Source organism: Pleurodeles waltl, chromosome 3_1 (assembly GCF_031143425.1).
Source record: "Pleurodeles waltl isolate 20211129_DDA chromosome 3_1, aPleWal1.hap1.20221129, whole genome shotgun sequence".
NCBI lineage: Eukaryota > Metazoa > Chordata > Amphibia > Caudata > Salamandridae > Pleurodeles > Pleurodeles waltl.
Window position 1 is genome coordinate 1,417,024,768 of NC_090440.1, and position 23,326 is coordinate 1,417,048,093.

Consider the following 23,326-nt stretch of genomic DNA (forward strand, 5'->3'; position numbering starts at 1 on the left):
GGCCAGAGGAAGTGTAGCAGGGTGCTTGCGGGGAACAGAAACTGGGTCAGTGGTGGGGAACAGGGAAAACGTGCACAGGAAGTGTTTTTGGGGAACATATGGGAGGTCACTGGCAAGACATTTGGGAGGGATTGGGTAAGGTTGTGAGGTGTGTATGTTGGTGCACCGTGGGTGCAGATGCGTGGGTGAATGAAATGTGTGTGCTGGTGGACTGTTGGGTGGGTGAGTGTGTGAGTTTAGATGTACTGGGAGGAGGTGGGGAGGAGATGTAGGGAGATGGCAGGGGGTAAGTGTGAGTGTATGTTGGGGTGGTGTCTGCAGGTAGGATGGATGTGCTGCATGTGGGTGTGTTGATAGTTCTGGTGTCTGCGCCAGTGGTGTATGGGGTACATGAATGGGGGTCAGAAGATATGGTGAGGTTGGCAGTGAGGGCACATGTGGAAGGAACAGTGACTGATGTGATGCTGACTGCAGTTCTGAGTGTAGTGTCAACTGTGAGGGAGAAGGTGGTTGGTGAGTCGGAGCAGGGTGTGGATGCTGTCATGTCTGCATGGGTGTGTTGAGTGTGTTCATGGCGGTGTTGGCGTTTGTAGTGTCTATGTCTGTTGATGTGGTTGTATGTGGGTCAGTAGGTGTGCCTTGGATGGGTGAGGGGAGAGGGATGTGGGATTGAAAACAGGTAGCTGGAGGGGGGACGGAAGAAGAAGGGACACTGGCTGCCGTCAACGAGGAGGACAAAGCCTGAAAAGATCTCTGTAGGCCAGACAAGGCACCGTAAATGACTTCCAGAAATGCATTAGTCTGTTGCATCTGGGTTGCCAGTCCCTGGATTGTATTCATGATAGTTGTCTGCCCCACAGTGATGGATCTCAGGGGCAGAGGTGCCTGCGGTGATGGAGATGTCCACCCTGTTGGATGAGCATGTACGGGCAACTGGGTGGGGAGCTACAGGGAGGCCGGTGCTGGTATGGGGGTGGTGAACAAGGATGGTGCTGAGGTGGTCCCAGATGGGTCCGTCACCGCCAGGGAGCCGCCATCAGAAGAGAAATCAGAAGATGTAGTGGTCGATCCGGTCTCCCCCATGGCACTCCTCTCGCCCTCTTTCCCACTGGTCCCCTCGAGAGAGAGAGAGAGAGAGACAGGATGCAATCGATCAATACCGGCACAACAGTCACACAGGGTAGTACATCTGCATTTGATGCCATGCCATGATACATTTTGCCAACTTCTGAACATCCTACTACCTGGTGAGAACATGGGGGAAAGAGCAACAATGCATATGTCAACCACTGTTGGTCTAACTGAAGTATATTTTGACATAAGGAGTGTCATACCCACCACACCTGCTCAGTACCTGCCTACTACCCATGGCCGTTGTGACACAAATGCAAAGGACTGGACACCCAAGAGGATTCTGCACGACTAGTTGGATGGCCCCCTTGGCTATTGTCAAGAAGCACTGTCACCACTTGGTGCACCCACCCCACCATACATGCCGTGCCTACCATCTGATTGAGGTCATGGATACACATCTGGCATAGTGCTTGGCCAGGACCAATCACATTGCCCTGACAGCCCAGCTCTGAAAATCCTGTTGCCATATGCTGGCAGCCAGATCTAGCAAGTAGTTGGCCACACAGTACTTCATTGAGGAGTCTGCCCTGCTACCACTGACTGCATGGCATTACTCACACCTGTGATGTCAATCCTGCCCAGATCAACAAAACCCACAGTGGAGATCAGTGTACCAAGCATCCACACTACAGCTACCCAATGGTGCGCACCCAGAGCCACCATGTCAACACGTCACAAGTGAGAGCGAGTACTTACCCTCAAGCGCCCATCCACCACAGGGTAAGCCACCTCCAATATGCAGGCCGATAGGGGTTCAGGGTCCAACAATCACCTCACCCTCGTTGGGAGGACGTCCCCAGCTGGGCCTCCATGTTCTTCAGGCCCAGCGTCTCAGGTCCTCCAACTGCTTTTTGCAGTGGGTGCTCCGCCGGGCACAGACCCCCAGGGTCCACACTTGCTTGGCAATGGCACACCAATTACCTTTCTTCTGATGGGCGCTGACCTGCATGGGTGACACAGCCAGAAGAACACAGTCATGTAGGATGGTATACCTGGGACGGTAGTGGACAGCACACATCACACACCCACACGCCGTCGGCCATCCTAATCCTCGGCCCCTCACCCATGTCCATGCTCCATTCACATTGCCACCTACCAAGGCCCTCATCCTCATGCATGCAGCTCACATACAGGACAATGACAAGGGGCTCACCTGCTGCTCTGGTGCCCCATGCAACTGTCCTTACAGGGGCAGGACCCCATCCACATGCTGCACCAACTCTTCCTGAGTGAAGGCTGGGGCCCTGTCTCCTGCAGGACATGGCATCTTGGCTACCAGAGTCAGTACACAGCAGCACATGCAGTGGAGGTCTTCAGTGCACGAGGTTCAGGAGTCAAGTGAGCATGAGTACATGCAATGGCGGTCACGTCCGCCGCGGACTTCTCCATCACCACCAGTAGCGATCACCATCCAAATCACACTCCCATTGGCAACAGTGTGAGCCAATGGTGTGTAGAACGGCCGTTGTGATTGCCTACCTCCGTGACATGTACGCCGGTGGGATGATCTCACTTCCTCCTGTCCTATGCATGCAGACAGGCAGCAACCATTTCACATTAAGGATGTGTGATGTGTGTGAAATTAACTGCATCATACGTATATGCTGCACAACAAATCATCACCTCTCCCCTGTTCCCAGGTACATTGCACGGTTTAGGATGAGGAATGCACTGGTGTACAGGTCCCTGGTTGACCTTGCCACCCTGGAGGAGCTTCACATAATCCAGTCCTATCATCTGAACCGTGTGACCATAATGGAACTAGTGGCCCAGTTGGAGCCAGATCTGTTGCCTGCCATACGCAATCCCAATGCCATCCCTCCCACTGTACAGGTGTTGTCAGTCCTCCACTACCTTGCCTCTGGCTCCTTTCAGGTCACAGTGGGCATCGCAAGTGGGTTATCACAGCCCATGGTCAGCAACGTCCTGAGGGATGTACTGTGTGCGCTTATAAAACATACGGCCATCTACTTCCGTTTTCCCTGAAGTGCAGATTAGCCCACTGTCAAGGCTGTATTCTACGCTGTGGCACATGTCCCACATGTCATTGGGACCGTTGACGGCACACACATTGCTCTGGTGCCATCCAGGAGGAATGAACAGGTGTACAGAACCTGCAAGAACTTTCATTCGGTCAATGTGCAGGTGGTCTGTCTCACGGACAAGTACATCTCCCAGGTGACGGCCAAGTACCCAGGCTCTGTGCAGGATTCCTAAATCCTGTGGACCAGCAGCATCCCACACATGATGGCACCACTCTAGAAGGACCAGGCCTGGCTCATCGGTGTGTACCCCTGCATATGTGTGCCCCTCAGCTCACTGCACCCTTGTGTCCCTGCCCCATTGCCCTCCTGGTCTTGAAATGCCTATTCACTCTAAGCACACAGGTGACTTTGGATATCCCAACCTGCCCTGGCTCCTGACACCACTGAGGCGTCTATTCTCAGCTGCAGGGCGGAGCTGATTCAACATTACTTCGTCTGAGATACAGGTATGTGCAAACTGTGTGGTATGTGTCCTCTTCAACTGTCTGCCATGTCCCTGCTGCCACCTGTTGTGTATGACCACTGACAGTATTGGTTGCAGCTCTGGCTCAGGCTGGGTTTGGGTGGTGTCACATGTGGCCATGACTGAGGTAGTCACAGTGTACAGGTCAGGCCTATAGTCAGGCAGGTGTTGTGCTGGTGCACGAGTACCATCTATGTGTATGTGGAATGTTCCCTGAGTTGCCAGTTCAAGTGCTGTGTGCCAAACAGGGTTGTTGCATCTGTGCAGCATCCATCCTGGGAGTCTACAATGGGTGGCAAAGCAAACATTGTTGTTGGTGGCAGTGGGTGTGGGGCCAGGTCTAATGCTGAGTGATGTGAGAATGGGACCATTGGGTTGGTATGTGTTGTATATGTGTGTTGGTACTGGCCATATGTTTTGGGACCGGCCTGGCATATCTGCCCTGGATTCCAGTTCCTACAGTGCATTTGTGTGGATTTGGCAGCTGTGACTCCTACAGTGATTGTTGTCCCTGTCTTGCTCTCCTTTCAGGACAATATTGTGGTGTTCTGTACTCCCTGCCTGGGCTGTTGCCTCTGTTGACACATATGTCCTGCCACTGCCTGCGCCACGATCGACCTCCTGGCATTTTGTTCCCCATGCTGTAACCTTCCCATGAATGTGCTGGGCATGGGTTGCAACTTGTACACGTATTGGCTGTTCGATACATACTGACGGGAAATAAACATGTAGATATGGACTGTGCTCAGTTGTCATTTATTTGTGATGTACAAGTGCAAGGGGTAATGAGGGAGGTCATGTCGGCGGAGATCATCAGAATGGTAAGGCCAGCTGTAGGTAGTCCAAGTCCAGTCTGCTGGCCATGGGTAGACAGTGATATGTCGACAGGGTATCACACACAAGTGAGAATGTTCAGGAGAGGGTCACTTCCTGGCGGTGGTCGTGGTCTGGCCATCATGTCCAACTGGATGTCTACTTGGACGTCCTCACTTGTGTGGGGGTTCCTCAGCTACAGGGGTAGAGGTGGTTGTGTCCTGCAAGACCTGTGGTGGGGACTCCATACCACTGGCTGCCGCTGACATGGAGGGCTGTGATGGAGTGTGGCCAGTGGTAGTGGCCTGCTGGAGGGTGGCAGACTCACGCATGATACTGGTCAGGTGCTTGAGCACCCCTACAATGGAGGCCATGATGGTATTGTGGGCCTGCCACTATTGCATGGCCTCCTGATGGTATTGCCCCTGCAGCCGGAGGGTCTCCTGCACAGTGGTGAGGATCTGGGCCACTGTGTCCTGGGTGTGCTGGAATACACACAGGACTTGGTTGAGGCCCTCCTGGTCAGTCAGTTGGTGTTGCTGTCCCAACCCTTGGGTCACGGTTCCCCTCCGACTACCCATGGACCCCTGTGCCTGTGCCCCAGGCACAGTGTGCCCACTCCCAGTTTCAGCAGGGCCGTCATTGTCTGGGGTGTCTGCCTTTGACCCTGGCTGCTGTACTATGGGGCACAGTTCTGATTGTTGGATCCCTGGGGCACAGGTTTGGAGTTCAGGGTCTGGCTGTGATGTTGTTGCCACATGGGGAGGGTCTCCCAGTGTGTCCAGGGTGGGTGTGCTGTTGGTGGACTGGCTAGTGGCCCCAGATGGTCCAGACAAGTTGTCCTCATCCAGACATCCAGTGGGGCCTTAATCCTGGGGAGGGTTGTCTGAGCCTGGCATATTCTGCAGGGTGTCAGTGGCAGGGGTAGCTGTGGATTGATAGTGTAGATGTTATTTGTATGACTGTTGTTTTTGTGTCCCTGTTGTGATCCATGCAGTGGCTCGACTTGTTGCCTAGTGATAGCAATGACAGCTGCTGTACTGCAGACATTAGTCTGGATTGGATAGTGGGAGCTTTGATACTTCCACATTGTGCTTGGCATCCATACATTTGGAATGTGTGAGTAAGAATGGTGGGAGTGGGGTGGAGTGGCATGCAGAGGAAGGGCGTGGGGTGTTTGGGACAGGGTCAGTGGGGTAGGTTGCAGTGGTTCAGAGAGTGGTGGGGAGGCATGCTGGGCATGGGTGGCTGGTGCATTGGAGGTATTGCTGACTTACCAGTGTTGAGCCCTCTGCTGATGCCAGTAAGGCACTCGGGATACATGATGTCCAGCTGGAGGGGAGGTGGTGGGGGCCTACCGCTGGTCTTATAACTGGCTATCCTCAGCCTGGATTCAATGGAACGAACCATCCCCCTGAAGTCGTTCTACCTCTTTCTGATGTCCTCCCTTGTGTGTAGGTATGTGCCAACTGTGTTGACCCTGTCGATGATCCTCTGCCATAACTCCGTCCTTTTGGCTATTGATGGTTGCTGAACCTGGACTCCCATGAGCTGTGGCTCTACTGTGTGATCGCGTCCATCATGACCTGCAACTCGTTGTCGGTGAACCATGGGTACTTCTGGCGTGACATGTTGTGGGGTGGGTATGTCTAATATGTGTTGGGTCCAGTACGGGGTATGTGGTGTTGTGGGGTTGTTTGACTGTGTGTGCTGGTGGGCTGTGGTGTTGATTTGTACAGTGTGTACTGTTTGATGTTTGTTAGCCGTGTTTGGGGAATGCTTCTTGTCGACTTTGGCTGTGGCTGCTCAGATCTGACAAAAGGGATTGTAGGTGGGTGGGGGGGTCATGGTCAGGTGTCCGTGGTGTGTGTATGGTTTTCAGGTGTGGGTTATTTGAACTGGCCAATGTGGTGTTGGCTACTTTTCGCAGTGCCTTTTTGGTCCACTGCAGTGCGAACCGCCAAAGTTTTCTGACATGCATGTTCCGCTGTTCTGGAGGTTGCCTCATAATAAGACGGTTGAAATCGTGTTTGCGTGGCAGGGCCGGCAGTTGATCAGTCACTCTTTCGCAGTGGGTTGGCCATGGGTTGACCTGGCAGTGTTAGTTTTGTGTCTGCATTTGGGCGGTTTGTGTTTTGTGACTCGTAATAAAGCGGTCGCTCTACCACCACCACAGCTGGTATGGTGACAGCATTTCTAATGGCAGTCTTGCCAGACCTCCAGACTAGTAATGAGGGCTTTTCTGTGTGTGAGAAATTAATTACCTGTAATTAATTAGCAAGATATATATAGAGAGAGATATGTATATATCTGATATGCTGCCCAAATATTGCTTGACTATACAACATTAACGGAGCTATGCTGGTGGGTCTGCTTACTGTTCAGCATGCTTTTGGGGCAGCACAGCTGTAGCTCCCTCCTGCATTCTACTACCGTAGTAGTATTCCAAACTTAGGTTATAGACTTAGGTAGATAGAGTCTGACAGATGGAAAAAACAGATATCCCATGTGATGCATTACAGTAGACACTGCATAGAAGAACGTGATGAACTATGACGCAGAGAACAGGATATTTTATCTGACACAGAGTATCCCATCTAGCAAATTCTAAGTCAGGCCCTTAGTTCCACATTATACCTAACACTGATTATTTTCAAGAAATAATATGTGCACTTGGGAAAATTAGTCCACAGTGAAGTAAATTATAGGGTTTGGGCTAGGTAGGGGTTTAGCTATGGAATGGTTACATGTCACACTGGTCATGTACTACTTTTTTGCATCTTTGTCATGTTGATTGATGGGAGAAAAATATTGGAACCTTCATTCCATAATGGAAGACATGAAATATAACTTCAATTGGGCAGAGAAATGTGGCACAGACATCACATGCCAAGATAGAATATTTTTTTTTAGGTAGGCTGGGACAGAAAAAAATAATGATTAATTGAAGCACTAGTAGGTGATGGTATGGGTACTGGGAAGCACACCTTGTTTTTGGTTTGTGATTTCTGCACTGCAAATTGGTCTCTAAGTGATGGTCGAGATATCTGCTTTGCTGAACTAATATAGGTGGTCATTACAACCCTGGCGGTCAGTGTTAAAGCGGCAGTAAAACCGGCAACAGGCCGGCGGTAAAAAAAATTGAATCACGACCGTGGCGGAAACTGCCAACATAGACAGCCACTTTAACACTCCGACCACCACGGCGTTACAAACAAACACCGCGGCGGTAACCGCCAATAGACAGACGGAAGCCAAGGTTCCGCCCACTGTATTACAACAGTCCAATCCGCCACCTTTTCCGGGGAGGATTCACTGCGAACAAAAACACAGTGGAAACAGGACTTGGAAGGGAAAACGCTCACCTCTACACCCCCCATGAGGAACCAGGACGCCATGGAACCCGAGCTCCAGATACTCCCAGCCTTTGTTTTCCTGCTCCTCTACCAGGAACATCAAAGACAGCGGCGAAGACCACGGTGAGTACTGCACCTACGACACAGGGGAAGGGGGAGGGAAAAAAGAGTGACACACACACACACGCAACAAGCAACACTCCCACCCCCACCCTCACCCACTACAACACACACAAGTACATGTTGATACATTACATTTACAACCCCCACCCCCCCAGGAAGAATGAAAGGACAAAAGGAAATGAGTTGAACGTTTGTAATCTATCGAAAATACAGTAATCAAAAATATATATATATATTTACACTATAAACAAATATATACACCAAGAATACAAGTCCAAGGTATTCCACCATTAAAGTCCGTGGACCACTGGGAACAAAATGCATGGGCGAGGCCCACACAAGATGCCCAATCAAAATGGAAAGAACACTGCTGGGGCATCAGATAGAAATACAACAGGCACCTCAGGGGGAAGGGAAGGGGGGCACCTCAGATGGATGAGTGCACAATGCCAGATCCACTAGGGGGCTACATGCCCACTGCTGTGTCCTGGGGAGTGCAAAGCCACAGTCTCACAAGTCTTTACAGTGTGTGGTTTGCCCACTGCTGCATCCTGGGGAGTGCAAAGCCACAGTCTCACAGTCTTTACAGTGGGTGGTTTGCATACTGCTGCATCCTGGGGAGTGCAAAGCCACAGTCTCTCAAGTCTTTAAAGTGGGTGGGTTGCCCACTGCTGTATCCTGGGGAGTGCAAACCCATAGTCTCACAAGTCTTTACAGTGGGTGGTTTGCCCACTGATTTATCCTGGGGAGTGCAAAGCCACAGTCTCACAAGTGGATAACAGTCTCCACTGGTTCTGGAGGGGGGCTTGTGCCCAGAGTGTTTCATCCTGCCAAGGACAGAGGTAGTGGATGTGAATCTCCACTGGTTCTGGAGGGGCCTTGGTGCCCAGAGTGCTTCATCCTGCCAAGGACTGAGGTAGTGGATGCCTTTTTCCACTGGTTCTGGAGGGGGCTTTGTGCTCAGAGTGCTTCATCCTGCCAAGGACTGAGGTAGTAGATGTGAATCTCCACTGGTTCTGGAGGGGGCTTTGTGCCCAGAGCGCTTCATCCTGCTCGTGGCGGCCTCAGTAGCGTCGGAGCTTTTGGTGCTCATTGGCCTGCGGTGCTGGTGGCGGCGGTGTCCTATTCAGCGGTCCTTGTGGCGGCAGTGTCCTTGGCAGCGGTGCTGGTGGCGGCGGTGTCCTTGGCAGCGGTGCTTGTGGGGGCGGTGTCCTTGGCTGCGGTGCTGGTGGCGGCAGTGTCCTTGGCAGCGGTGCTTGTGGCGGCGGTGTCCTGTTCAGCGCTGCTTGTGGCAGTCTTGTCCGCCGTGCAGGTTTTCGGCGACTTGCCTGTTTTTCTGTGCCCCTTCCCCACCTTGGATGGTGACGCAGCTGTCTTCCCACTCCCAACTGTACTCCTGTGAAAGGCTTTGGTGTACATGTTTTGCCTCTCCCCTGCCGGGCAGTGGCCACATTTTGTGCTTTTGAGGTGGGGGACTGGCTGTGGTCTTGCTCCTTGGCACACTGGCTGCCCTGCTGCTTGGTGCACTCCAGAAGCCGGTTACTACTGCCACCACTGTTCCTGCAGATGTTGTGGCTGAGGTGCTGGGTTGGGACCTGGAAAGGTGGGCCCTAGGGGACTGAAGGGGTGGGGGAAGTGAGGGGAAGAGGTCCAGGTTGCTCAGGAAAAGTTTTTTGGACACATTGGGACGGGTAGATGGAGGGGGTTTGAGAATGGAGGAAGAGGTATTGGTTGTAGGACGTGTACGTTTGCTGACTTTGGGTGAAGGTGCATGGGCTGGAGGCTGTTGTGAGCTGGATGGCTGTTGGGTGGGTGTGTGGCTGCATTTGTGTACTTTGGGAGGTGGGCTCACAGACACACTGGGAGAGGACACAGGGGATGTGTGAATGGTAGTGGGGGTGGTGAGATCAAGTGAGCGGGGTGTGGTGGTGGGTGTACTGGTGATGGAGGTAGTGGCTGAAGATGTAGGGCCTGCAGGTGTGATGTGGAGACGTGACTGGGAGGGAGGAGGGAGACGAGTAGGAGGGGGACACATTGGAGGCAGTGGATGTTGGTTTGTCTGCATGTGTATGATGCTTGCGTGAGTGCCTGTGGGATGTGTGGTGCTTATGTTTACCTGAGCTTCCCTTGTGAGTTGAGGTGTGTGCATGTTGGTCTGATGGTGTGCTTGGGATAGGCTGAGGTACAGGTGTTTAGGTCTGGGTGGAGGAAGTTGGAGGGGGGAGGCTGGACACAGGGACAATGGCTGCCATCAGTGCTGAGGCCAGAGTCTGAAAAGCTTGCTGTTGTGCTGCCTGACCAGAATGAATGCCCTCCAGGTATGCATTCGTCTGTTGCAACTGCCTCCCCTCACCCTGGATGGCATTCAAAATGGTAGACTGCCCAACAGTGAGGGAACTGAGGAGGTCAATGGCCTCCTCCCTGAGGGCAGCAGGGCTGACAGGGGCAGGGGCTGAGGTGCCTGGGGCGAAGGAGATGTCCACCCTCCTGGGTGAGCGGGCATGGGGCACACGCTTAGGGGCTGCTGTGAGGGCGGTGCTGGTAGGGGGGGTGGCAGCTGTACCTGTAGATGCGGGGGCACAGACGGGCCGCCACCCCAAGGGAGTTCCCATCAGACGAGGAGTCCGTGTCGCTGGTTTCAGCTCTTGTCCCCGCCGTGGAGCTCCCCTCGCCATTCGTCCCACTGGTGGCTTCTAACTCCGTTGTGTTGCCCTCCAGGGCCATGTGAGATGGAGCTCCCTCCTGCTCCGGTGCCACTGCTCCTCCGCCTTATGATGCTAATGCACACAAGAACAGGTAGACCACAAAAAGGGGGGGAGACAGAAGAAAGACATGTTGAGTGCATGCAATAACGCTACGGTTGGTGGACACTACAGACACAGAAGGCCCCTGAACTACGCCGTGCACTTTGAGTTCCCTAATTGATCACAAGGATATGGGGTATAAGGCCTATGCCCGATTGCTGCACACAGGGAAGTCACAGGAGCCTGACCAGGTGTAGTTGGCTCTGAACACAGGTGGGGTGGGGTGCCACATGGCCCGTCTTAAGAAGGGACCTTGACTACTAAACTCGCCCTGGCCTAGGGGAAACCACAGCCCACCTCCCCCCCCCAGACAGCTACAATGCGCGCTGAATCAGCAGAATGAGAGTGTACTCACCCCCTTGTGGCTGCTGTGATGCCCTCATGCGGCCATCCAACTCCCAATACGCCACCGCCAGGATCCAGAACATCAGGGGAGTCATGGTGCGATGGGCACCCCTCCCACGTTGGAGGGCCATCCCCAGCTGGGCCTCCACCATCTTCTTGCTCCAGCGGCGAATGTCCTCCCATCTTTTCTTTCAGTGGGTGCTCCGTCTGTGGTGGACCCCAGGACTTCCTTGGCGATGGCACGCCAAATATCCTTCTTCTGGTGGGCTCTGATATACAGGAATAGTACAGGGGAAAAGGAGAAGAAATAACCGTCTGCACCGTCACAGTCATTGGCCCGCATCCCTACCCTTCCCATGACGCACATGCACTCACAGTCGTTTAATGCACGCCTCATTCCCCCCCACATCTTTCATCCACACCACTCCACACAGGCATTGCCCATTCGCCATGCTCACAGTGTACTTACCTGTTTGTCTACAGGACCGTAGAGTAGAGTTTACTGGTGGAGGACCCCATCCGCTAGTTTTTCCAACTCCTCCCTGCTGAAGGCAGGGGCCCTTTCCCCAGACACATGAGCCATTGTCTCTTCCAGACTGAGGTCACAGCAGCACTTGCAGTGTAGGTCCTCTCCTGTCGAAGATCAGGTATCAAGTGAGTGAACAGAGGGAAAATGGCAGTCACGTCCACGGCGGTGCGTACCGTCACCGCCGGTGCACATCGTCTCCTGGGACCCATAGGGTCCAATGTTAACCAATGCAGGATTGCGCCACGGTCTTCGACCGCCTACCGCGACGGTGTACAGTGCCAGCGCAGTTACCTCATATTCCCTTGTCCCACCTTACAGGTCAGGCAGCCGCCATTGCGTCACACATATCTAGGCCTTGCATAGACACTAACACAGGCATATATTGATTTAAAAAAATTATGGAATAAAGTTGTGTTTACATACCTCAGTGTTGGTTGACTCTCTGCTCACTGTTCTCCTCCATAGAGCACATCCGCTGGGGCAGGTGAGGAGATGGCGGCATCCTCCGGTGTACAGACTGCTGGTGGACTTGCGACAATGGAGGAGCGACATGTAATTGACACATACAGACTTTATCGTGCCACAATCCTGGAACTGTGTGCCCAGTTGGAGCCACACCTAATGTCAGCTATCCGCCATCCCGCAGGAATCCCCCCTCTAGTGCAGGTCCTGTCAGTACTCCATTTCCTGGCAAGTGGGTCTTTTCAAACAACAGTGGCTATTGCATCAGGGATGTCCCAGCCTAAGTTCTCCAACGTGTTGTCCAGAGTGTTGTCTCCCCTGCTGAAACACATGCGCAGCTACATCGTTTTCCCTCAGGTGGAGGATTTGCCTACAGTGAAAGGTGACTTCTATGCCCTGGGACATATCCCCAATATCATAGGTGCCATTGATGGGTCACATGTGGCCTTGGTCCCCCCAGCAGGAGTGAACAGGTGTACAGAAACCGAAAGAGTTACCATTCTATGAATGTGCAGATGGTGTGTTTGGCCGACCAGCACATCTCCCAAGAGAACGCCAAGTTTCCTGGCACAGTGCATGACGCTTATATTCTGCAGAATAGCATCATCCCTTATGTGATGGGGCAACTCCAGAGGCACCGTGTGTGGAGTTTTCCAGCACAGGGTTTCTGAGGAGCTCAGGGTCATGGTGGAGGAAATCATCCGGGTAGAGCCACAGCTATTCGGATCACAGGTGCAGCACACCACCATAGCTAGGAAGATCGAGCTATGGCGCAGAATCGTGAACAGGGTCAATGCAGTGGGACAGCACCAAAGAACACGGGATGACATCAGGAAGAGGTGGAATGACCTACGGGGGAAAGTGCGTTCCGTGGTCTCCAGACACCAGATTGCAGTTCAGAGGACTGGCGGCGGACCCCCACCTCCTCCCCCACAACTAACAACATGGAAGGAGCAGGTCTTGGCTATACTGCATCTTGAGGGCCTCGCAGGAGTAGCTGGAGGAATGGACTCTGGTAAGTCAAATCTTAACTACTTCATCCCCCACCCTACCTGCATGCTATCACATACCCCCACCCTCGCCCCCACCCTCGCCCTCACCCCCATCACTCCAACTCCTCACACATGTCCCACTATCACAAACCACACATCCCAAACCCAAGCCCTGCATGCAACACCAAAGCATGGTCACCCATCACCAAGGCATGGCCACTGCACATACCCATACACCCCCCTAAACCATTATCACACAAGGTCCCACACAAGAATGCAAGCACTGGGGTACGGGGTCACCCACCCATTGCACACCATGGCACATACAGATGTAATAATCATGCCTTTACTCCCTTGCAGGACCCCTACCCAATGTCACCGGACAGGAGGGTCCAGACATGCCCACTCCACCCACAGAAGAGGCCCACAGTGATGACAGCAGCTCTGTCCAACTGGATCTAGATGACCAGCCCGGCCCATCAGGGACCTCGGGATAATCGGTTCACCTCACACAGTCACACGCCACTACAGAGCTTCCCCCCCCTTTGGAAACACCAGCACAGCACCCACCCAGCGGGCCTATACCTCTGTCCCCAGGACATGTCAAGCAGCAGTGTGGGGAACCCAGGCTAACCCACCACCCCAACAACACCAGGGACCTGGGGGCAGTGGTAGTGGGCACACGGTTCAGGGGACAGAGGCCCAGGAACACAGGGGAACTGGGAGGGCTGCTGTGCGACAGGGAGAGGACAGGCCCAGGGAACCCACTCTCCATGAGGCCCTCTCCAACATCATGGGAGCCTACCACCATTCCCAGGAGACGATGGCAACGGTACTGGCCAACTTTCAGGAGACCCAGCGGCTGCAGGAGGAACAGTATTTGGGCTTCAGGGAGGAACTCAAATCCATCAGTACCACCCTGGGCACCATTGTAGGGGTGCTGAAGGAACTCGTGAACACCAGGAGGGACACTGTGGCACCACCAGGGGCCCCTGACACCAGCCTGGACGGTGAACTGCAAACCACCCCCGCCGGCACTAGGGGACAGGAGGCACTGCCACAGGACCACAACACCAGCACCCTACCCTCTGCAGATGGAGAACCACCCCGCAAACGGTCCCTGAGATGCAGGACAAAGACAGAGAACAATGCCAAGACCCCCACCAAGAAATGAGACCACCCTGATGTCATCCTTCTGTCCCACTTTGTCACCCTGCCCATACTTAAACTGCCCTAGCTCCACTTCCTATGCCCTTTTGGACAATGCAACTGTGAGACTAATAGACTGGACTCTGCCATGAACATTCCTCCACCATCACCCCTGACCAATTTACAACCCCCTCCACTATTTTGCACTTAATTAAACACCCTTAAATCACAAAACAATCTGGAGTCAGTCTGTGCTTTCGAAAATGTGTATTTGCAATAACTGGAAAAATGATAAATCCAATGTATTGTCAACATACCTATGTCACACAGCTCTAGTCCATGCAGAAACAAAGCAGATGTCACACAGTGGGACCCACATCTGTGAAATTGAATGGGAACGTGACAAATCAGGGTCCATACACTGGGTGAAAGTGACAGACAGATGAGAGGTAGAAGAATTAAATCAGATGTAGCAGGCAGTGTTGTCTTCTTACTTGTGTCTCACTGGAAGTATTGATGAATCACTGTGTTCCTGTTGTCTATGTCCTCTTCTTCTGCTTCCTCGTCTTCACTGTCCACAGGCTCCACAGCTGCCACAACACCTCCATCTGGACCATCCTCCTGCAGAAATGGCACATGCCGTCACAAAGCCAAGTTGTGAAGCATACAGCAGGCCACGATGATCTGGCATACCTTCTTTGGTGAGTAGAATAGGGAACCACCTGTCATATGGAGGCACCTGAACCTGGCCTTCAGGAGGCCGAAGGTCCTTTCTATAATCCTCCTAGTTTGCCCATGTGCCTCATTGTAGCGTTCCTCTGCCCTTGTCCTGGGATTCCTCACTGGGGTCAGTAGGCATGACAGTTTGGGGTAACCAGAGTCACCTGCAAATGTCGAGGCACAACTGTTAGACACACACTAACTCTTAGGGACATCCCCAGACACCTAGTCACACTGTATTGGGTCCATGTCCCTACCTAATAGCCACACATGGTGCCTCTGGAGTTGCCCCATCACATAAGAGATGCTGCTATTCTGCAGAATGTAAGCGTCATGCATTGAGCCAGGAAACTTGGCGTTCTCTTAGGAGATGTACTGGTCGGCCAAACACACCATCTGCACATTCATAGAATGGTAACTCTTCCGGTTTCTGTACACCTGTTCACTCCTGCGGGGGGTGGACCAAGGCCACATGTGTCCCATCAATGGCACCTATGATGTTGGGGATATGTCCCAGGGCATAGAAGTCACCTTTCACTGTAGGCAAATCCTCCACCTGAGGGAAAATGATGTAGCTGTACATGTGTTTCAGCAGGGCAGACAACACTCTGGACAACACGTTGGAGAACATAGGCTAGGACATCCGTGATGCAATGGCCACTGTTGTTTGAAAAGACCCACTTGCCAGGAAATGGAGTACTGACAGGACCTGCACTAGAGGGGGGATTCCTGTGGGATGGGGATAGATGACATCAGGTCTGGCTCCAACTGGGCACCCAGTTCCAGGATTGTGGCACGATCAAGTCTGTATGTGACAATTACATGTCGCTCCTCCATTGTCGACAGGTCCACCAGCGGTCTGTACACCGGACGATGCCGCCATCTCCTCATCTGCCCCAGCGGACATGCTCTATGGAGGAGAACATTGAGCAGAGAGTCAACAAACACTGAGGTACGAAAACACCACTTTATTCCATAATTTTTGGAAATCAATATATGCCTGTATTAGTGTTTATGTTAGGCCTAGATATGTTTGATGCAGTCAAAATTAATGCCATGTGGCCCCCTGAAATGGCGGCTGCCTGACCTGTAAGGTGGGACAAGGAGATATGAGGTAACTGCTCTGGTGTTGTACACCGTCACAGTAGGCGGTCGAAGACCGCAGCGCAATCCTGCATTGGTTAACGTTGGACCCTATGGGTCCCAGGAGCCAATGACGATGTATACCAGTGGTGACGGTATGCACCACCGCGGACCTGACCGCCATTTTCTCTCTGTTCACTCACTTGATACCTGATCTTCGACAGGAGAGGACCTACACTGCAAGTGCTGCTGTGACCTCAGTCTGGAAGAGACAATGGCTCATGTGTCTCGGCAAAGGGCCCCTGGCTTCAGCACAGAGGAGTTGGAGAAACTAGTGGATGGGGTCCTCCCCCAGTACACGCAACTCTACGGTCCTCCTGACGAACAGGTAAGTACACTGTGAGCATGCCGAATGGGCAATGCCTGTGTGGTGTGGTGTGGATGAAAGATAGCGGGGGAGAATGAGGCGTGCATGAAACAACAGTGAGTGCATGTGCGTCGTGACAAGGGTAGGGATGCGGGCTAATGACTGTGACGGTGAGGACGGTTATATCCTCTCCTTTTCCCCTGTACTAATCCTGTAGTTCAGCGCCCACCAGAAGAAGGATATTTGGCGTGGCATCGTCAAGGAAGTCCAGACCCTGGGGGTCCACCACAGATGGAGAACCCACTGCCGGAAAAGATGGGAGGACATTCGCCGCTGGAGCAAGAAGACGGCAGAGGCCCAGCTGGGGATGGCCTTCCAACATGCCCGTTGCACCATGACCCTCCTGATGTTCAGGATCCTGGCAGTGGCATATCCGGAGTTGGATGGGCGCTTGCGGGCATCACAGCAGCCACAAGGGGGTGAGTACACTCTCATTCTGCTGATTCAGCATGCATTGTAGGTGTCTGGGTGGGTGAGGTGGGCTGTGGGTTCCCCTAGGCCAGGACGAGTTTAATAGGCAAGGTCCCTTCTTAAGACAGGCCATGTGGCACCCCACCCCACCTGTGTTCAAAGCCAACTACTCCTAGTCAGGCTCCTGTGACTTCCATGTGTGCAGCAATCGGGCATAGGCCTTGTACCCCATGTCCCTGTGATTAATTAGGGAACTCAAAGTGCACGGCTTAGTGCAGGGGGCTTCTGTGTCTGTAGTGTCCACCAACGGTAGCGGTATTACATGCACTCAACATCTCTTTCTTCTGTCTTCCCCACCCTTTTTGTGGTCTCCCTGTTCTTGTGTGCATTAGCATCATAAGGCGGAGGAGCAGTGGCATCGGAGCAGGAGGGAGCTGCATCCCACATGGCCCTGGAGGGCGACACAACAGAGTCAGAAGCCACCAGTGGGACGAAAGGTGAGGGAATCTACACGGCAGGGACAGGAGCTGAAACCAGCGACACAGACTCCTCCTCTGATGGGAGCTCCCTTGCGGTGGTGGGCCCCTCTGTGCCCCCGCATCTACTGGTACAGCTTCCACCCCCCTACCAGCACCACCCTCCCAGCAGCCCCTCAGCGTGTGCCCCGTGCCCGCTCACCCAGGAGGGTGGGCATCTCCTTCGCCCCAGGCACCTCAGCCCCTGCCTCTGTCAGCCCTGCTGCCCTCAGTGAGGAGGCCATTGACCTCCTCAGGTCCCTCACTGTTGGGCAGTCTACCATTTTGAATGCCATCCAGGGTGAAGAGAGGCAGTTGCAACAGACGAATGTATACCTGGAGGGCATTCATTCTGGTCAGGCAGCCCAACAGCAAGCTTTTCAGACTCTGCCATCAGCACTGATGGTAGCCATTGTCCCTGTGTCCAGCCTCCCCCCTCCAACTTCCTCCACGCAGATCCAAACACCTGTACCTCAGCCTATCCCAAGCACACCATCAGACCAGCATACACACACCTCAACACACAAGGGAAGCTCAGGCAAACATAAGCACCACACATCCCACAGGCACTCATGCATGCATCATACACATGCAGACATACCAACATCCACTGCCTCCACTGTGTCCCCCTCCACCTCGTCTCCGTCCTCCCTCCCAGTCTCGTCTCCACTCACACCTGCATGCACTACATCTTCAGCCACTACCTCCATCACCACCACACCCAACACCACACCCTGCTCACTTGCACTCACCACCCCCACTACCATTCACACATCCCCTGTGTCCTCTCCCAGTGTGTCTGTGAGCCCACCTCCCAAAGTACACAAATGCAGCCACACACCCACCCAACGGCCATCCACCTCACGTCAGCCTCCAGCCCATGCACCTTCACCCAAAGTCAGCAAACGTACACCTCCTACAACCACTACCTCTTCCTCCACTCCCAAAACCCCTCCATCTACCCGTCCCAGTGTGTCCAAAAAACTTTTCCTGTCCAACCTTGACCTCTTCCCCTCACCTCCCCCACCCCTTCAGTCCCCTAGGGCCCGCCTTTCCAGGTCTCAACCCAGCACCTCAGCCACAACATCTGCGGGAACAGTGGTGCCAGTAGTAACCAGCTTCTGGAGTGCGCTAAGCAGCAGGCAGCCAGTGTGCCAAGGAGCAAGACCACAGACAGTCCCCCACGTCAAAAGCACAAAAAGTTGGACACTGCCCGGCTTGAGAGAAGCAAAACATCTACCACCAAAACCTCTCCAGGAGTACAGTTGGGAGTGGGAAGACAGCTGCGCCACCATCCAAGGTGGGGAAGGGGCACAAAAAAACAGGCAAGTCACCGAAAACCTGCACAGGGGACAAGACCACCACAAGCAGCGCTGAACAGGACACCGCCGCCACAAACACCGCTGCCAAGGACACTGCCGCCACCAGCAGCACTGCCAAGGACACCGTCCCCACAAGCACTGCTGCCAAGGACACCGCCGCCACAAGCACCGCTGCCAAGGACACCACACCACAAGCACCGCTGAACAGGACACCCCCACCACCAGCACCGCTGAACAGGACACCGCCGCCACCAGCACCGCAGGCCAATGAGCGGCAAAAGCTCAGACGCTACTGAGGCCGCCACGAGCAGGATGAAGCTCTCAGGGCACAAAGCCCCCTCCAGAACCAGTGGAGATTCACATACACTACCTCTGTCCTTGGCAGGATGAAGCACTCTGGGCACAAGGCCCCCTCCAGAACCAGTGGAGACTGTTATCCACTTGTGAGACTGTGGCTTTGCACCACCCAGGATACAGCAGTGGGCAAACCACCCACTGTAAAGACTTGAGAGACCATGGCTTTGCACTCCCCAGGATTCAGCAGTGGGCAAACCACCCACTGTAAAGACTTGTGAGACTGTGGCTTTGCATCCCCAGGATGCAGCAGTGGGCAAACCACCCACTTGTGAGACTTGTGAGACTGTGGCTTTGCACTCCCCAGGATACAGCAGTGGGCAAACCACCCACTGTAAAGACGTGTGAGACTGTGGCTTTGCACTCCCCAGGATACAGCAGTGGGCATGGAGCCCCCTCGTGGATGTGGCGTTGTGCACTCATCTGGCTGAGGTGACCCCCCTTCCCTCCCCCCTGAGGTGCCTGTTGTATTTCTATCTGATGCCCCAGCAGTGTTCTCTCCGTTTTGATCGGGTATCTTGTGTGGGCCTCGCCCATGCATTTTGGACCCAGTGGTCCACCGACTTTAATGGTGGAATACCTTGGACTTGTATTCTTGGTGTATATATTTGTTTATAGTGTAAATATATATATATTTTTGATACTGTATTTTAATAGATTACAAACGTTCAACTCATTTCCTTTTGTCCTTGCATTCTTCCAGGGGGGGTTGGGGGTTGTAAATGTAATGTATCAACATGTACTTGTGTGTGTGTTGTAGTGGGTGAGGGTGGGGGTGGGAGTGTTGCATGTTGCATGTGTGTGTCACTCTTTTTTCCCTCTCCCCTCCCCTGTGTCGTAGGTGCAGCACTCACCATGGTCTTCGTCGCTGTCTTTGATGTTCTTGGTAGAGGAGCAGGAAGACAAAGGCTGGGAGTATCTGGAGCTCGGGTTCCATGGTGTCCTGGTTCCTTGTGCGATGTGTGGAGGTGAGCGTTTTCCCTTCCAAGTCCTGTTTCGCCGTGTTTTTGTTTGCGGTGAATCTGCCCCGGAAAAGGTGGCAGATGGGACTGTTGTAATACAGTTGGGGGAACCTTGGCTTCTGCCTGTCTGTTGGCGGTTACCGCCGCAGTGTTTGTTTGTACCGCCGTGGCGGTCGGAGTGTTAAAGTGGCTGTCTATGTTGGCGGTTTCTGCCACGGTCGTGATTCCATTTTTTTTACCGCCGGCCTGTTAACGCTTTTACAGCTGCTTTAACACCGACCGCCAGGGTTGTAATGACCACCAATGTACCCATTTTAGATACATGGGCAATAGCAATCCATCATGACAGTTAGGTTAGTTATCTATCAGTATCTTCTTCTCAAAGTAATAACTTCGAAAGATTTGTGTTACTGCTTGACAACATTTTAACAAAAACAGGTAGCCATTCAGATTCAGGAATAAGGGCATAAGGTAACGCTACGAATGGATAAGGGGTAGAAGGGCATGCAAAAGACATATGATATTGGTTGTGGTATCTCAATTGTGCAATGATTCATTGCCATGGAAACTGCTAGTATAAGAGAACATCGGGGTTCCATTACCATGATGACCCCGTACTTTTTGACCGTTTAACCTAGAAAAGCACCAACATGTTTGGTGACTAAAATACTACTTGGGCCTGGCTGTGCACTTCTCTTTACGTTATCAAAAATCTTTATCCCTTTTAGTACTACTGAACAAGACATGTAAGAGGGTCAAGGGTTAGCCTGTGAAGAATGAGAGCAGATGAAAGGTACAGACTGGACAAAGTAAACAGGAAACAGGAAATGTATTGAAAAATGTATTGAAAAATGTATTTAAAAAAACACAGGGAATTGCAAGGATAACAAACAACACCCAACATGAAAAAAACTAGTAAGTATAGACAAAGGAATAATTTTAGTAGTGGGGAATACAAATTACCTACAGGGGGCAACAGAACCATCACACTCGCCGTGGGGCTGATTACAGCCAGCTCAGAAGCCCTCTTTTTCTTGAGTGCTTAAGAAAGAAGAGAAAAAAACAATGATTAGTAGTACTCAATACAAAATATATTTTGACAGGCACAGCATTGTACTTTTTAAATCAGATAACCAATCCCTTGTTTCATAATCCCACACCTCAAACAATAATATTTTGAGCTATTTATGAAAAACGCATTCAAAAGAATGATCTTTGCTTCTCTGGCTGCATTGATGTCAAGTTGGTCCCTCTCTGCGTACTACATATTCGGCAGATTGGGATTATGAGTTACATAAATCCACAGAGAAGAACACAAGTTGTGCAACACCCCTGACATACTACCATTGTAAGAATAAGTGACATGATGAGTTGATAATTATGCCTTAAAACAGCCCAAGTGAGCACCTGCCTAGCTTACAAAGGAACATAATTATTCGCTTTACTTCCACTTGCTCTTACATTCATAACTTGGAACATTCTCCCCATCAGGCTGGCACCATGCACCATTACTGAACTCTATGAAAGGTTTGTGTTGCTTTTGACTCTAAAGATTGTTTTTGTGCAAGGAGGTGTCCCTCTTTGCACAAAACAATCTAGAGTGCTGTGCCATGTAACGTGGCACCCTTGCACCGTAATGGCGCAAGGTGCCCTCATTGGTGTGCTACGCAGCACTCAGTGCAGCAGCACAGGGAGAGAGCAGAATGAGACATCTTAATAAATAAATGTCACATACCTGCCCTCTCCCTTTCAGGCAGCACAGCAAGTTGTCTTGCCCCCCAGCATGTAATTTTGATAACTCTTGGCCCAGGCCACTGGTGCACTCAGCACTGTATTGAATAAAACCTGGCAAATTATTATTACATTATGCCCACATTCCTTTTGGAACAGTGGATGAAACTGCAAGCACTCTCAGATGCTAAAAGTGAATTTATATTACATGAGTGCCACACACTAACATTTAAAAACCTCTTGCATGATAAAGGTACCAAGCGCATAAATAAAATGTCCTTTTTGGCTTTGCACCAAAGGGCACATGTGACATGTGGGCACTTGCCACAATCATTGATGCAAAGATATATACCCATATATTAATTTCTAGCTATATCTATATCTATATCTATATATTAAATATCTACAAACACACGCATTTCTGTATATAGATGTACATTCAAATACACAATCGATTTAATACACACCTGTAATACATTTTATAATAAATTAACACATTAACATTATTATATTTATACATAGTTACATTATTTGTAAATAGTGAATATGTACACTATTGTTAACCCACAGAAGATATATTTATTTTTAAAAATACAAAAAATAATACACATAGGTAGTCAATGTGGATTATGTTTATATATGTGTGTGCGTGTATATATGTCTATGTATGTATGTATGTATACGTATATATATATATATATATATGTGTGTGTACATACATATATATTATATGTGTGTGCGTGTGTAAGTACACACACACGCATTTTTATATATATCTATATCTATATATACACCTGTGAACAAGGTCTGGTGAGACCGAAACGCGTCAGGGGATTCCTGTTTGTTTGTTTATGATCTCACTAATGTATTAAAAGTTAAGGTATTTTTGGCACAACGACAGAGTGCGGTTTTCTCTTGCTAAAACAGAAAGAGAATCTTGTTTTTTGAAAATATGGTTGTCCTGCCTCAAACCAGCACCACCGGAGAATTAAGTGCACCGTAACACGCAGATCAGGACATCTTTTCTTTCATATCTATATATATATATATATATATATACAAATATATATATATATATATATATATATATATATATATATATATATATATATATATATATATTTATTTATTAAGCACAGGAAGGGGAGCTACAAACACACCCTTTTGGAAAACCCACTACAGGTAACAGCCTATTGCATGTCCTCAGTGGGCACCCGGAAAACGCAAAATGGAGCATTCCTTTTGGTGAATTACTGACGGTAAAAAAAAAACTGTAGCACTAAGGCTGCTTACATTAGTGAACATAAAGTGATGTTACAATGCTTTAAGGAGAGAGGTTATCCCAACTGGGTACTTGAAAAAGCCAGAAAAAAGGAAGAGGGTATAACAAGAGACAAGGTACTCTTTGCCTATATGACTAGCAAAAAGGATGACACCACACTGAGATTGATTTTCATGTACAATAGTAGTTTCAAAGTTATACACCAAATCTTGAACAATCAATGGGGTATCATTAAAAGTGATGTCACTATTGGCAACAGAATAACACGAAAACCCAGCATCACATACCGCAAAGCAAAATCTCA